This window comes from Myripristis murdjan, chromosome 6 (genome assembly GCF_902150065.1).
Source record: "Myripristis murdjan chromosome 6, fMyrMur1.1, whole genome shotgun sequence".
Taxonomy (NCBI): Eukaryota; Metazoa; Chordata; class Actinopteri; order Holocentriformes; family Holocentridae; genus Myripristis; species Myripristis murdjan.
The window spans coordinates 15,106,878-15,123,455 of NC_043985.1; the positions used below are offsets into that span (position 1 = coordinate 15,106,878).

Consider the following 16,578-nt stretch of genomic DNA (forward strand, 5'->3'; position numbering starts at 1 on the left):
TCTCACTCTCTCTCTCACTCACACACGCACGCACACACATATACAGATGTCAGCTGCAGCCCACTGAGCTTCACTTCTCCAAGGTCCTGACCAGGCCACTGGTGGTGATTTCTCCATGTGAGGAGGACATGGAGAAACATTACACTCTGAAGATAGAGCCCGTTGCAACACTCCTCAAGAGACCAGACAGAAACGCCGCCTGCTGTTATGGGCTACGGTCAAGATGTTCTGTCTGAGCGACAGTTGGTTTCCCAATTAAGGGCACACTGAAGATGCTTTCCACATCTAGATGATGAGGAACACCCCAGTCACTTACAACAAGTCTGTCCCTGAGATGAACTTCGCTGGATAAAGCAGAGAACACTGAGGAAGTGTTAAGCGAAAAAATTGTGGTGCTATGGCCAACCAGTTTATGATCCTGAAATTTCATCTTTCTTCAGAATCCCAACTGAGTTTAGGAATGAGTTGTCTACTTCTGTGCGCATGCTTATAAGTGTTTCTGTTAATAAATATGAAAGGCATAAAGCATAGCAACAATGACATTACCAGGAATGAAAGTACAGATAACAAGACAACTTTAGATATAAGTGTATAATATTTTTCATAATATTTGGTATGAATAAGTGAAAAATAAAAATAAAACGCCTGACATGTGGCCTAATGTGTCAAGATGTACCTCAGCCAAGTCGATTATTCACATTCTGTTATTCACACATATTACAAACTATAAGGCAATCAATTCATTCAAAGTGTTTGAGAGATTAGAGGAGCTTTTGAATGGGTTTAGTTGATGTGTGCTGCTTTGGATGAAGCCTGCTTTGCTGACCCACTGAGTAAGTGGGTCACTGCCTGGTTCGCACTGAACGTAAGACAGCCCTCTACTGCCACCTGCTGCCGAGAAGCTGAGGATGGCGGTCTGCTCCTCAGCAGTCCACAGTCAGTAGATCTTACCTTTAACAAAATAATTTTAGATTTTCATTCGAGACACTTTAAAATATTTAACATCAGTGTTGAAGGTGTTAACCCATACCTTTAGCACGTACACTACTGATAGACTTTGGATGGATTAGGTGGTGTAACACTTCTACATGCATACCAGCAACCATGGGGAGGCGCTCTAGCCATGTCTCTAACAGTCAGTGGGGCAGCTGCCAGGGGTATTTTTCAGAACTTATTTTGGGCAATTAATTTCATTCATTCTGTTAATTGCTATGTTTAGAAGATCAGATCAATGTATGTGGAGCAAATATCAGTGGTATTTTTGGAAAAGAAAAAAAAAAGGTGTCCCAGCCCTACAGTTTAGAATGAACATTGATTTTATAATGACTGTGGTACAGATTAACGTGGCCCAATCTATTTATGTTCAGGCTTAGCTATCCTTCATTAGCAATGCACAGTGTCCATTGTCTTATTTGAGGGTCCTACCCACATACAGTGGAGCCTTCACTCTGATCCACTTACATTCAATCAATAACGCTGTTCTATTTATGCGGCCATGACATCATGTGAAAGCTTAGAAAAACAGTGTGGTTATCATTGTTCTTATCATATTCCTGGAAACTTTGGATATGACTAAACATTATTGAATTCTGAACCCTGAATTACAGACAGTCTCAAAAGCCTTTCGTTTTTAGTCTCCGTTGCATGGAATAAAGAAAATGCCAGGGTGGACGTCAAATCTTTTGCAGTGTTTTTGAAGAAGTGGCAAGGCAAGAGGACACGAGTGATTGAGGATCGCCTTTAGAGATGCAACCCCAGAGACAGGATGAACACAGAGCCATTGTCTCATCAGGCTTAGTATTCAGCTCACTCTCCACTATCACCAGGGCCAAGACATCAGGGCCAAGACTCACATCAATTCAATATGGTGTCTGGCGGGGGGACAACTACACAGGGTGTATTCTCCATACAAATACACTAGTCAAGACGGACGGGATACATTTGGACATTTATTTCCACGGCAATGCTGCAGATCTGTGCAGTTCTAGTGCAGTAACCTTTGTTTTCATATAATCCTTCTTAATGCTGCAGAGACATTGGTACTTATATAACTAGTTCAGGCCCACTTCAAGTGTTTGACTTTGGTATGACTGATATGTGTGAGAGTGTGGCATGCAAATGTAAGCACAAATTATGTGAAAACAGTTCAATCTGAGGCAGTGCAAGTGTGTGTAGTATCTGTATAGGAAGCTCACTAAATATGAGGTCACAAAAAATAATATTAACCAGCAGCTGCTTATAACATTGGCGAAGAACTGACCACCATATGATAGCTAAGTGAAGGCAAAGGGAGCGAGGGCTTTCTCACTGAATGACACCCCTGAGTGTGATCTTGATACTGTATGAGATACAGTGGGCTGCAGTCTCAGACAGTGAGGCACGTCTGACGCCGTGTTGGCCTGATACTGACTGGCACTCACTTCATCATCATCTCTCTCTCTCTATCTGTGTGTGCGTGTGTGTGTGTGTGTGTGTGTGTCGTATTGGCCGGGGAGAGATAGAATACTGTAACCATCATCTGTTGCCATATGAATCACACTTGAGCCCACGAGGTGAGACTGTGCCATGGCTCTCCTTCGTTCCTTCTGCTCTGCTCTCAGGTTTAGGGCTGCCAGCTGCTCTCAGGACTGGATGTACGTCATAAACTTAATTTTTTGTTTACCAGAGACTGTGGGACATGAAAGTTTACAAACTTTAAAAAAATATATATAACACTTTCTCACCACTCAGTAGAAAACAACTTCTAAAAGACATGTTGAGTGACATTTCACACTGGCTGGTGGACTGGATAAACTCATTAGCACTAATTGAGGATTTTCCTACATTAATTTGATGACTTCGTGGTCAGCTAGTTGAATGGTTGATTTCTTACCTTTCACCAGGGAGCAATGCTATCCCACCTCTAATAAAATGGGACTAGATGACATCTTGTTTTACTTTCAAAGGGTGCTTAGTGATAGCCTATGTGTTACAGTAGCCATAATTTAATATCATATTTTCTAAATAATTTCACATGCCGGACAATATTTTCCCGTTTTGTGCACTTTATTCAACATTGGTTACAAACAGAAAAAAATAAAACATTGAGACAAAGTGATCTGTCATGCAACTTTTTTATTATTGCTTGAAACAGAAAAGGTACATCAAGGACAAAAGCCAAAGTGAACAGACTTTACCTGCAGGCCTTCTCCGTTGCTGTGATCGGCTGTGGAAGTCTGCATTCTGGATAGGACAGCCTCACGGTTCTGGGCCAGACAGTTGACCTGCTTTGGTTTGTTGATCCTGCAAGGTTTATGATGCTGTCCACATGACGCCCCCTGCTGTCTGTCTGGTGCAGTATTGCTGCCCTTCAGGGAAGGCAGTAGGTTGTATAGTTATCTCCTGATTGGGCAAAATCACTACCCTGAAACCACACAACCTACTACCTCACCCCGTACGAACATCAGAGAGGGTGGGTTGTCTTTTGATATCCTTAGCTTGGAAACAGACCTACACTTACATGTTAGTTTGGGGATGCTCTCAATTTTTTTTGTGTGTCTTTGATACTGATCAAGGTTATTAAATTTGGACTATTTACTGAGAAACAGTCCTTTTTGTAGTTAATGTAGTGTATGTTCTTCAACACTGTAATTTGTAAGGTGAAGTTCAAGTCAATCCAAGGTTAAACAGTGAATTTCCACTGGTGCAGACATTCACAGGCAGCAGTGTCATGCAGCAGACGTTTGAACTCCAAATGACTGTAGTGAAACTAATCACACATCTTTCAAGTAATCTAAGGTTTCAAATAGGCCCACCCTGCTGTACAGTAGCAGAGCAGTTTGTCTGAGTTGCTCCAAATGCTCCATTAAACTGAAAAGCAGGGCTGCTCATCCAGTGCAGGAAATTCAACAATGACATAATACTCCTTTTTTTCTTTCTTTATTGTGTTATTGTAATGAGGTGATTAATATATCTGTTTTTTTCCCTCCAGTGTTTACTGCTGAAGCAAAGACTTCTTCTGAGACCACTGCAACTGAGACAAACACTTTTATAAAAGGATCAGAGTTTGATCAGACAACCTTTATCTGATACCTCAAAATTCACCCAGATTGGCACTGATGCAGACCCAGGATCCGAACAGTGCATTTGTAGTTTTATGAGTACAGGTGTATTCAAACTTTGACTTACAATGAGTGCAACAAAAGGAACATTCACATTATGATGCAAAACAGGATTTGTGCAAGCCTCCTCAGCCACTATGAGAATTTGTTGGCTAGAATTCTGCACAGATACACACAGTGCCAAAAGTCCAAATTTATTAAACCTGCAGTGTGCTGACTTTTGAGAGAACAGCCCATGACAGCACTGTAGTTCTACATGAGACCTTATGGCTGCCACTTTAAAATGGAGGAGAAACTGACTTTGTGTCTCTGAATTTCCTGAGCCCTATGACAATTCTATAAAAGCATACAGAGACAAGAAAAACACACACACAAAAAAACACAATACATGACACAATGTCAGCCTTCAGCCACTGCTAGCATTTATATATATCTTCTTGTTAGCAAGCTAACTACAGGTTGGCACCTTACATGGAGCTCACGATGCCATGCCATTGGTCCGACAGCCCATTATTCCGAGACACCAATAGTCTGAAAAATGTCTTATTGGACCGAAAGCCCATTAGTCCGACAGCCCGTTATCCCGAAAACAAATGCCCACTGCTCCCAAGGCCCATTGCTCTGAAAATACATACACTGGAGATGTTGGAGTTCAGTGCCTGCTGGTGTTAGGCCGAGTATGCATCCACCCCTGTTAACCTGAACCTGAACCTAAGGAAACCTCTGCCTAAACTTAACCACACTCAGGGAGTGGACATTTTTGGGCTAGAAGGGTTTTGAAATAATGGGTGTTTGTTTTCAGGATAACGGGACTAATGGCTTTCAGTCCAGTGGCACATTTTTCGGAATATTGGGCTTTGGGAATTATGGGCCCTCGGACCAATAGGCAGTCCCCAAGCTTACGAGATTTTGTATTGTGCTGTACACAGCAGCAGACATAGCTCAAGAGCCTTGTTTTTGTGGGTGCCTTGCAATTTTGTTGAATGGAGACGGATATGTTTGCCATCTAAAATCCTGTGTTGGTGTATGCCACATTCTGTGCATCGCACACTGCACCGAGAGATCAAATCAGATCAAAGAACTTTGAACCTGTCATGCACTGTCCAATGACAGTACTATAGGCCTTCATGTCATTGTACAGCTTCAGTTCCAAAAACCATTAGAATTTAATTCTATCCATGGCATACTTCTAAGCAACATGTACACTGGCATCAGATTGCTGCCTTTGTTTTTTTCCATTTCTGACACAATGTCTAGCAAGGACACAGGGACAATCACCTAGGTACTCGGTTTCGAACATTGCATGCACATATGCATTGTTTATTTGGTTTGGGATTAACCACGCTAGCTAGTATCTTACCATGACGTCCTGTAACCATAAATACAAACACAGTTGTGAAAGTAGGAAGACTGCCAGAGGTCAGTATAGCTCAGAATTTCCTGAACTTGATAAGAATTTCAAGAGGGCATTGAGAATACAGAAAAAAGAGAAAACATTTGCATTGTGTAATGTCAGCCTTGGTCAGTAAGGTTTGTTTAAAAACTGTATTTGAGTGGGTATAGGTAGAGATGTAACTACTGCTAGCATTTAACCTCATATGCCTCCAGCAAACTGATAGAACAATATTTTCATGCAATAATGTGAATGTCCCTTAAGTGAGGCAACCAGCCCTAAGTAGAGCAAAGGTCAGAATCGCAGATATTATTTCTGCAACCCTAGAATGATCATGTAAAGTTAAAAAAAAAAAAAAAAAAAAAATATATATATATATATATATATATATATATATATATATATATATGTATTCATTTTTTGTTTCAGATGAGAGAATATTTTTCTGTAAGTGTAGCTGATATTTCTGGTGAAGCGTAAAGAGAGCACGGTCAAACTGCTTGTCCAAAAAGGAGAACCAGCAACATATCACAATACTAAAAGTAAACATACTCTTTGCAGAACATCCATCATAATGAGCAGTAATGATTAATCATGAAAAATGACATTACCAGAGCCAAATACAATCACAAGTAAATCAGTCATACGTCTATCAAAGGCTGAAGTCTTAGCAAAGTCAGTGGGTAAACATACAAATTCCAATGCTGATCTGGATCCAAAAGCTCCCAAAATGGAATGTGACGATATTACAGCCACTTCAGGAAAGACAGTAAGTTGTATAGTTATCTGACAGGAAGGGTATGACCCTAAAACTATACAACCTACTACCTCACCCCAAAGGACAGTCTCTGAACACAAAGTCCTTTCTGGTCCCCCGTTCATGCAGGTAATCCGCTTTGACACACCTCAGTGAATACAAAACAGTAGTTATGATTCACAGAAACAGGAATACACATGCCAGTCTGCTCTGCGCTGGCTCACTGGTGACGCTGCAGTCTATGTGTCTTCAGAACACAATGTGACTGTGTCACCCGGTTCACAGTTGGGGCAAAAGGGAATTCAAATGACCCAACAAACTGCTTATGTCTCAAACAAATAGCACAGCCAGGATATTTCCATATTCAAATGTGATCTTGTCAATAACATATGGGGTGCTGTGACATGCAATATGTGGATTTTACAGAAAAGTAGTTTCAGGTCAAAATGTGTAATGGCAATATTCCACTTGGCAATTATTTTCCATTTTGAAAACCCTGAGTTTTCAGACCTTGGTTTATGTTTCTAATTATTTCTACCTGGTGATAAGCTGGAGAAGGCCATGTGTTCTGATGTGTGTATGTGTGTGTGTGTGTGTGTGTGTGTGTATCTGTTCATTGCTAATCTAGCATACTACTGGGCCTATCAGCTTAATATTTTTTGTGCACAGTTATATATGATGAAGAACCTTTCTTGGTTGCGGTGATTCAAAACCTTTGAAAAACATTTCTTCTCACTACTTGTGCTCCCTCTCTTCATTCACTGTCTAGCTTGCTTGACCACCACTGCTCCTTCTTTTTCTCTCTCTTCACATGTTACTAGGTCGCTACACCGCTCCCTCCCTTCATTCACTGTCTAGCTCACTCGGCCACTGCTGCTCTCTCTCTCTCTCCCTTCGCATACAACTGGGTCTATCAGACTAATAGTTTTTTTTTTTTATCCTATTATGCCTACGTTTGCTCAGATCATAGACTGTGGTTTTTAGGTTGAATTTATAAAACACACTGCTAATGAAGAAAGTCAGCAGAATACAGAGCAGACACTTGGGAGAACAACATTGTATAAAGTGTCAGAAGCTGATGTAACCTGTCATCAAGTAGCCTGATGCTTCACAGCAGTAAGAAAATGACATGTAAAACAGCTGTTGCTCTTTCATGTTAGTAGACAAATTTGCCAAATCTTCATGCATTTTTGGACGCATTAAGATAAAGAAAATGCGTGGAACCTCAGACAACAATGGACTGAAGGAACCTTTTAGAGTTTGTAATTTGAAAAGCCTTTGAGAAAAATGACAGTGGCTGCTGAGTCTCTCCCAAATTTGGCTCAGCACATAGGGTAGCCAATGGTCTGGAAAAGGGGAGATGCGCCTGGTGGAGATCTGCCCTCTGCTGAGTGCACTCTTATATTTCTGTCTGTGTTCAACAGGCCTGAGATGAATGTTGAAAGGGGCTGGGAAATGTGACTGTCAACAAGGCCACATCACTCTGCAACTCAAGATTATTATTAATAATTACATGTGACACATTGTGAAAAGACGGGGATGGGTCTGGCCCCACATCGTGCCGATTCCCTTTTTTCTCAAGTTCCGTTTGGAGAGGAGTGTTAACATTAGTGACCACTGTGTTGAGTGGGAGAGCTTGAGCTGCAGCTCATACCCTGGCCCACATGTGCAGAACAGAGGGCCACAGATGCTGCCATTGTTAATGTGTCTCACCTGCTCAGTAACATGCAGCGAAAGCGGGGAACACCAGCCTATCGCCTCTTCTCTCCATCATGGTTTCAGCGGCTTGTCAGGTAGCCTCCATCTTAAAAGCCCCGAGAGGGAAAATCTGTTACTTCTGCAACAAAGGAAATAAAGAGATACTTCAACATGATGAATTTTAGATATGATTTTAATGAGAACACTTGCTAGGACCTAAAATTCTGAAAATCTGCTATGTGTGTTTGCACGTGTGCCTGTGTTTGCATGCAATTTGAACAGATTGTGTATGTGTTTCTGTGCCTGTATGAAACTCAGAGTGTGCTCTGTGGCACATGCAGGCAGAGAAGTGCGAGCACAGACACACCACACATTTTGCGGTCACACTCAATGCACTTAAGAGTCATATCAAGGCAATCTGTCAGCATGAGCCTCGACAGTAATATTATTCTATGTATGAAGGCATGAAGTGAGTACAGCACAGCACAATGGAGAGCAGTAGGTCTTGAGTTGAGAGGCCCCATTGTGTCTGCTCAGTGGCGAGTCTGAGGTTGTCTGCATTATTCAACACCACCTTACTTACAGCACCGGATGATTGGACTTTAAGTATGCACAGATATACACACACTCACAGGCTAACAGACACGCACCAGAAGGGCACACATGGCAGACAGAGACAAGTTGACAGAAAGAAAGATGCTGCACATAAGTGCACACACACAGATACATGCACATTCACATACTAAAGCATGAAATGACAAATCCGCCAAAGGGACCAACAAAGTTGACAGGTTTGAAATATTTTTTTTTTACTTAAATTTAAGGGCATAAAACTGAAATGATATAGAAAAAACCTGTTTTTTTTTTCCACTGTTCACATTTTGCAGCCCTGCAAAAACTCAAGTGGTATGGGGCCCAGACTTCATAAGATAAGGTCAAGGCACACTGTCCTCGCAGTCTGCTGACTGGACATACTTCAATCTAATATAGTAGATGACTCTGGGGTCCCGACCAACAGAGCGCGCATCCAGGCATTGCTTTCAAGTGAAGCCAGTTGCTATCATCCAGTGACAGGGAGATATTCACACTCGCACCCACACACACATACTGCAGAGGACCAATATGCAATGCACGCACACATACACAGGCACACACACACTTGTATCAGGCCCTTGACATGGTTACGCAATATAATCTAAAAACACCTCCTTTAGCAGGAGCTTGGCCACCTGAACATTCAGCCTTCTTAAAAGTGTGCAAACTCAGCAAGCACTCCTTCACTTTAAACCAGAGCATCTGTAACTGATAGGCTTCTTCTGCCTCGCTCTTCCATTAGCCATTTAGACAGACTGGTGTGCAAAGACCTGCTCTCCACACCTCAGCCTCCTATAACATCACACAAACACATCCACATGCATGTACGCTTTTAGGCACACATGAATGCATAAACAAATATATGCAGATGTACACACAGTTGGGAATGCAAACACATACATATATGAGCGTGTGTACAAATCTTGCTCTCACGAAAACGCGCACATCCACTCATACACACACACTTACAAACACACTTCACAGGAAATAAAGCAAACCACAACAGTTATTTACTGCATCACACCCTCACAGCATCACAGAGTTCACAGCAAAGGCCACAACTGCTTTAAGAGCCACTTTAATGCAGTGACACTTCAATTAAAGCGCTATGCTGTCTATCAGTCGATAATGAAGCTGGGTTTCACTAGAGTGCTAGTAAGATGGAGCAGAATGCTGTAACCCAGTAACCTGATCTATGGGATTCTGGTCTGGGTCTGTGGTCAGTGTGGAGGGCAGGTCAACACTAGCAGCTGGACATTTACATGGTGAGCATCCTCTTTCTTCTTTCTTTTCATTGTAACTGACACAAACATGGAAAAAGCACATAATTTATGACTGAACTGGGCAAACGAGAACTGATGCAAAGCATGTAGACTCAATCATCAGATTATGGGGTTATTCCACTTTTTTGTCAGATGTGTCTAAATTGTCCTCATTTCAACTGACCCTCGGAAAAATCTGCATAGCGCTTGCATATGTACTCCCATCAATCAAAAGATTTTACAGCTGCATTGCACTGCTGAGGGGAAGTGTACATTCCAAGGAACATGACTGGCAAAAAAGTCTATAATCTCCCACTAGAAGTTGTGCATCAAAGAAAACAAGAATTTTTCCACAAAGACTAAAAAAAAAATAAAAATAAAAATAACCTTGCCTAGTATGTATGCATCCATAACTTGTGTACTTGCAACTGTGTGCAATTATGCACGTGTGTGCATGCAAATACACCTATATGTGCACCCCTGTGTCAAGTGAAGGGGTGTCTGGGTGCAGACAGGAGAAATCCAGATAGACACAGCAGAGTGTTTAAAAAGGGAAGCACGGCTTCTGTGCCCCCCCAACCCCTTTTCACCCCCTGGGTTAGCGAAGCAGGCATGACCCATCTATTTATACCAGGGCCAGGGGAGGCGGCAGAAGGAGGAGAAGGAGGAGGAGAGGGGAAAAGAGGAGAGGCTGCATGGGCAGGTCCTGTTACACATGCCAGGGGGGATGGCTGGGGCGAGCCACAGGGGGATTCTGCTCAAAGTCAGACTGGCTGACCTCCCCGTCACCTCTGCAAGGGGCAGATATGGAGCTCACAAACCCTGTGTGAGTTTGTGTCAGGAGAGAGAATGAGTTTATGGGTGTGTGTGTGTGTGTGTGTGTGTGTGTGTGTGAATGTGTGTGTGTGTGGTTCTGTATGTATTTATGTATACATGTGTGTGTGTTTGAGAGTGCATGCATATGTTTTTATGTATGTGTGTCTGCTTGAGTGTGTACATCAGTGTGAACCTTCATACGTGTGTGTGAATGAGTGTGTACCTACATGCATGTGTATTTGTGCCTATGTGCATATGTGTGTCTGCCTGTGAGATGAACTGCCCCTTGTGACTACACCCGCCCCACCCCAGCCCAGGCAGAGCCATCAACATGCCAGGTGAAGAGGGCTGGATTAGGCAGAGTTAGCTGATCCCAGCGCGGCCCCCCGGCCCCATCTATAGAGGTAAAAAATGGCCCCAGTCATTGTAATGACAGGGCACACAGCGGGGGTCATCCAGACCACTCAGCTAAACCTTGCCAGCTGCTTCTCATCTCACACACAGACATAGACTCACACAGTACACATTCACACGCACGTGGAGGCAGATACATGCACTTGCATGCATGTGCATGAACACAGTCACTGGACAGACTGATACAGAGAGGGCTGCCCTGAACTATACTGTACATGCTCGATCCACTTAATTCTTTGATGCTCCAGGGAAACAATAAAATATACTAAAAACTATTTCATAGTCTGTACAGTGAAATTCCACTCCCTCTTTAGAGTTTTATAATCTTGTCCTCCATGTCTAAAGCAGTGTTCACATCATTTGTCAAATTTCATGGCCACATTTGCACTGAAACAGCCTTGGTTGTATTGCTGTGGCTGTGTCTCAATATTCCAGCTAAATTCACTTTTTTGGTGGACGGGGTTGCGATATCTTCATGTACTGCACTCCATCAATTCATGTCTCCCATCAACGCACAGCATGGCTCATTGAAATACAAGAGATGTTATCTGTTTTTTGATGCGTCACAGATGCTCATGTGAACGGGGCCTAAGACTCAGGGGTTGCCTTTGAGCTGCCATCCTGATGGAAGCTGGTGAGACTAGCAGTGCCATGTGGCCGCTGGTGACCTGGAGGGCCCCTGTCTATTAGGAGAAGTCTTTAGTCCTGACACGTCTGGCTGCCTAGCTCTGCCCTGGCTTGCCTGGAGGGCCCCTTTCGGCTCGGGCAGTGCCCCATTGCGCTGCATCTGTCGCCAGCTATATTTAGAGGGTGGGACACATACCTTTCTCTCTGGATATGAACTTCAGCTGACAGACAGAGGGGCAGAGTGGGCAGGCAGGTCTCTGTACAGTGTGTAACCTTGAAGAGCTTGTTAGCCCCAGGCTACAGCTGGCTATAGTCAGACCCTGTTAGCTACAGTGGTTAGCAGTTACAGCTGAAAGCTACGGCTGTAAATACATCACAGTTAACCACAGTTAGTGTTGAAAAGCTTCATTTGGCAGCAGTTATTAGCTCTGGTGCCTATAGTTCTAGGCCTGCTGCCAAGATGAATGGGAATATAATGTTCACTGATAAAGAGATTTTATACTTTTCCCTATGTGATTTATTTAAGAATAATGAATGAATTTTAGTCTTATTGAGTGCCCTTCAAATGTTCCTACACTCCTGCCTGTATGCATTTGTGTTTGTGTGTGTGGCAGTGCCAGCGAGGCAGCGAGTGTGTGATATGTGACCATGTTGCATGGCCATCTGCTCTATATAACCATAAACAAATGCAGGCAGGCCCATGAGAGGCCAGCTTCACAGTATCACTTCCAAGAGGTCTAGGCTGGGTAAATGTATTCATGCTTTGGTCTGTGGGTAGATGCTATAGCAATATGCCCTAGAAACAGGCCATGGTTATGCAATAGCATTCATAATTCATTCCACAAACACAATATGGAGGCCACTCTGTCCCATATGCAAACACATGGCCAGATCAGAGGAGCAGGGAGCCAAAGGGGACGGAGTGCAGACTGAACTGTTAGCGAGTCCATTGACCGTCTGTCTGTCTCAAAGAGAGCTTGTCTGAGTGCCACAGGCCTATATAGGCCAAACGCATTGCTGCTGGAGACCTATATTATTGCACTAAGAGTCTAAGGTAGCTGCATGCCAGAGATGATACACACACACAGACAGCTAGATGGTAAGCATATCATCATTAAATGTCACATACCCATATAGTCGGAATGTGCTGTGTTTCTATGTAAATTGTCAAAATGTGTGCCACCAAGTACCAAGACAAAATTCCTGTACAGTTATTATGTGCAGATGTGAACAGCTGTTTTACACATTCCTGAAAAACATTTTTTTTTTTTTTTTTTTCAGAGACCGGCCCACTGATCAACCTATGCATGAGGGATGATCAAGATCAAAATCATCAGAATCATCTGTAAGGTTATCCTGCTCTGGTATTCTATGCTAACTGTTTACCACATGCTATGCTGAATGATAGCAGGCATCTAACATTACCTCAAAAGTGAAAAACAAAGAGAACTGGTAGTAGCTCTCAGGCTAAATGATAACCAACTTTGAATTATGTGGCTTAGTTTGGCTGTTTTGGTAGGGGATCAGAAAAATGTATGCCAGCCCTACCCACAATTTGACATAAAAATGATGTGCTGTTTTAAACAACGAGAGTCTTGCTTCCACAGGAAGTGGAAGTGGTGGGCAATGGGTGATCGTGTGCAGCTAAAAATCACTGTGCCGCAGCTGCATATGTGGGTTGCTCACCTGAAATATTTCCAAACATAAACCATTTTAAAATGTATGAATCCATGGGGCATGCAATAATAATAATAATAATAATAATAATAATAATAATAATAATAAAAATAATAATAAAAATACAAAAAATAGTTAGCATGGAGCACTGGCGGTAATGATGTACCTGAGGCACACAGCTGGTTTTTGTGTCTATTTCATCACTTAATTGATAAACTGACCAATGGGCCAATCTCACCAAAACTAGGTGTATTACTTTAAGGGTACAATACTCCTACCGACAGCTTGATAGCTGTGGTCTAGGGTCAGGAAGCAGGAGGATCTATGTGCCATATGCCCATGTAACTGAGCGCTTGGTGCAAACAGAATTCCAGAGCCATGGGCAACAAGCTATTGGTACTGGAGGATGTAGGGTTAGTCCTGAGGTTATTAAGGTCATATGACGGGGGACATCATTTCGAGGCGGTAAGGTGGATAGGGTAGACGCTACAGCTATTCGCATGCTTCTCTCAGGCTGAAGACAGGTAGATAAGCAGAAGTTACAGCTTTCCCCCTGCTCTTTGGCACCGTAAGCAGGCAGGTTGTGTTACTATGGTGGCGAGCCTGCTACGGAGTCTGGGCGGTGTGAAGGAGAGAGGGAGGAGCGATGGTGGGATGGAGGGATGGAGGATTGAGGGTGGAAGGGGGTCGTGCAGCTGCGGGCCCTGCCAGCACATTTTGCGCCAATGGAAAAGAACAGTTTGTGGCGTCCACCCAAGGTCAGCTCTTTGAGAAGAGGAGCTGGGAAGGGTCCAGAGGGGCTGCAAGGCTGCTTGTTTGTATGCAGTCAGTCGGCAACAATTAAAAACCTCTCCACATGAGAAAAGGATAGATTCAGTATTCCTAGCACTGTATGTTGACCACTTGGACAACCACCTTCTCCTGTTCTCTCCTGTCCTCTCCAGTCCTCCCTATCTATAGAGTTTTAGCTTGCTTCTTAACCCCGCACACAGCTCCACCTGCTTTCTCTCCCCCTCCTTCACTCTCTGCCTCTCATCCTGCTACCTGACTACTTTGGCAGAGGAACACAAAATGGCGGCGGGGAGCTGAGAGCTGGAAGGCAGAGAGTGGAAGCCATTTTCTAACACATCCAGGCCCAGGCATAGAGAATGAATTGGTGGACTGGAGTCAAGAATTCATATGCCCAGTGGACAATAAAGATTGCACCCACAGTGTTTTCTGTACGAGTGCATTAAAGATTATCCATTTTTTTCTGAGTCTGCTGTACTATTAAGCCATTGGGACCACTTGGCCTTTCAAATGGACTGAAGGCACAAAGCCCAGCCACTCTGATTGAATCTAATGAGGGCGTTTTATACAGTAAGGGCTCAAATTATAATATTGTAAGACTCGGAAAAAGAAAGAAAATAAACGGAGGCAGAGTAGCTGGCTGTCATTCGTATAACAACAACTGAAACATATACACCATCTAATCTAATTTCATTAAATGAAATGCAAGTCAATACAACTGCATTATAATAAATCATTAAATAAAAACATATCGAATTTGCAATACATTATGGTACTTACAATCTTGCTGTGATCGCCAGTCTGTCTGTAATTTCTCTTGTTGGCCACATTGTTTGTGCCTGTGGCTGAAGTTGAAGAGCATCTCTCTGCCTACAACAACAGGAAGGAAGAGACAGAGAGAGAGAGAGAGAGAGAAAGAGAGAGAGAGTGAGATCGAGAGAGAGGGAGAGAGAGAGAGAATTGTAGAATCTTAGGGAGAGATAAATAACAGCGACAGAAAAACAGAGAGAAGGGGAAACCAACAGAGAGAGGGAGAGAAATAGAAACAGAGGGAGAGAGAAGAGAGAGAGGGATCAGTTGGAGAGCCAGCAGCAGCAGAGGGCTGTAGGGGCTCCTCTCTGTAGCCTGTTTACTAATAAGCTCGCCCCACGGTCTTGCCTGGCCAAGGAAACTCATTAGTAGAACATGTAACACACCGCACCCTCTCTGCTGGCCTGTACATTGGCCAACTCCCACTGCCGCATGCTCACCCAGCACCAACACCAACACACTGCCTCCTCTGCGGCCTCGGCCTTGCCCGGTGGCACCCACTCACTGCATATGTGCACATGCTTTGCCATGCTGTATTACTGGAGCCCTACCGTGTCATGTGCGTGGGAGCGAAGTGGTGCGTATGTGTGCACTTGTGAGCGTAATTACCATTTTTCTCCACAGTATGTTCATGTGTTCATGCGTGCAAACATGTATAGGCTTAATGTGCGAGGCAGACACTGACATGGTTCTGTGTTACTGTGTGTATGTGATGCTCGACCCAGAGTGGAGGTGAAACGGGGCAAAGGACAATAGGGGTAGTTAGCCATCATTAGTCAAATCTCAGATTGCAGGGAGAGAGTGAGAGTGAGAGAGAGAGAGAGAGAGAGAGAGAGAGAGAGAGAGAGAGAGAGAGAGAGAGAGAAAGACATGTGAGGGGCTGTCCTTTCCCCAGACCAAGGAGGACACTGCCAATTACAGGCCCCCACTCAGAGCTGCTGCTGAAGGGTGATAATTCTGTACAAGGACACTAATTGCAGTGCGGGACGTGGCCTTGCCGGGGAAGGGTCTTTTATATATTGTTTCTAACGTTTGTAATTACAGTGCAGTGCCTTGGACTGCCGCCAGCACATGTTTATGGGCCCATGAGTAACCCAACTCCTCTGGCCCATGGAGGGAGATTCATATCCGAGCTGTGCACTCACTGCACTCTGTGTGTGTGCGCATGTGTGTGTGTGTGCATGGTGATGACTCATGGGGCTTGGGAGTGTGTGCAGAGGGGATAGGCTACAGTATATACCATGTAAATGGTTGCAGGTATCAAACAAAGACACAATAAGAAGAGTATTTTGTAGTTTAAATCAATTTCAAACTTTTTGCTTTTTTAAAATGTAAAACTTTTTCCAGTGCTTTTTCTCTGCGTTTGAAAAACGCAGGCTCTTGTTTTTGCAAGATGCATAGCTTGACTTGTGTAGTCTCTGATTCAAACATTGACTGTAGCACTGCTGAATTGCTGTCAATCTATAATTGCTGGTTCACTCTACCATTATACAGCAGAGTGCACAGAGAACACATACAACAGAACCTGACCTTGAATGGGAATGTGCCTCCCATTCTTTGTGACTTTTCAGGCACTCACAATAGAATGCAGTACTACAGTGGTCAAAGTGGAATTAATAGCAGTCAAATCTCTAAGAAAAA

General features: G+C 43.4%; 1 long non-coding RNA gene across 2 annotated transcripts in view; it reads right to left on the reverse strand.

The window, feature by feature from the left end:
- Window positions 1–3,094: 3,094 nt before the first annotated feature.
- Window positions 3,095–16,578, reverse strand: part of LOC115360577 (uncharacterized) — a 38,525-nt gene continuing 25,041 nt past the window's right edge. For both annotated transcript variants that reach the window (XR_003928350.1, XR_003928349.1), the window contains 3 exons: window positions 14,908–14,997; window positions 7,964–8,087; window positions 3,095–3,347 (listed from right to left, as the gene is read on the reverse strand). This is a non-coding gene — a long non-coding RNA (uncharacterized LOC115360577). The remainder of the gene's footprint in view (window positions 3,348–7,963; window positions 8,088–14,907; window positions 14,998–16,578) is intronic.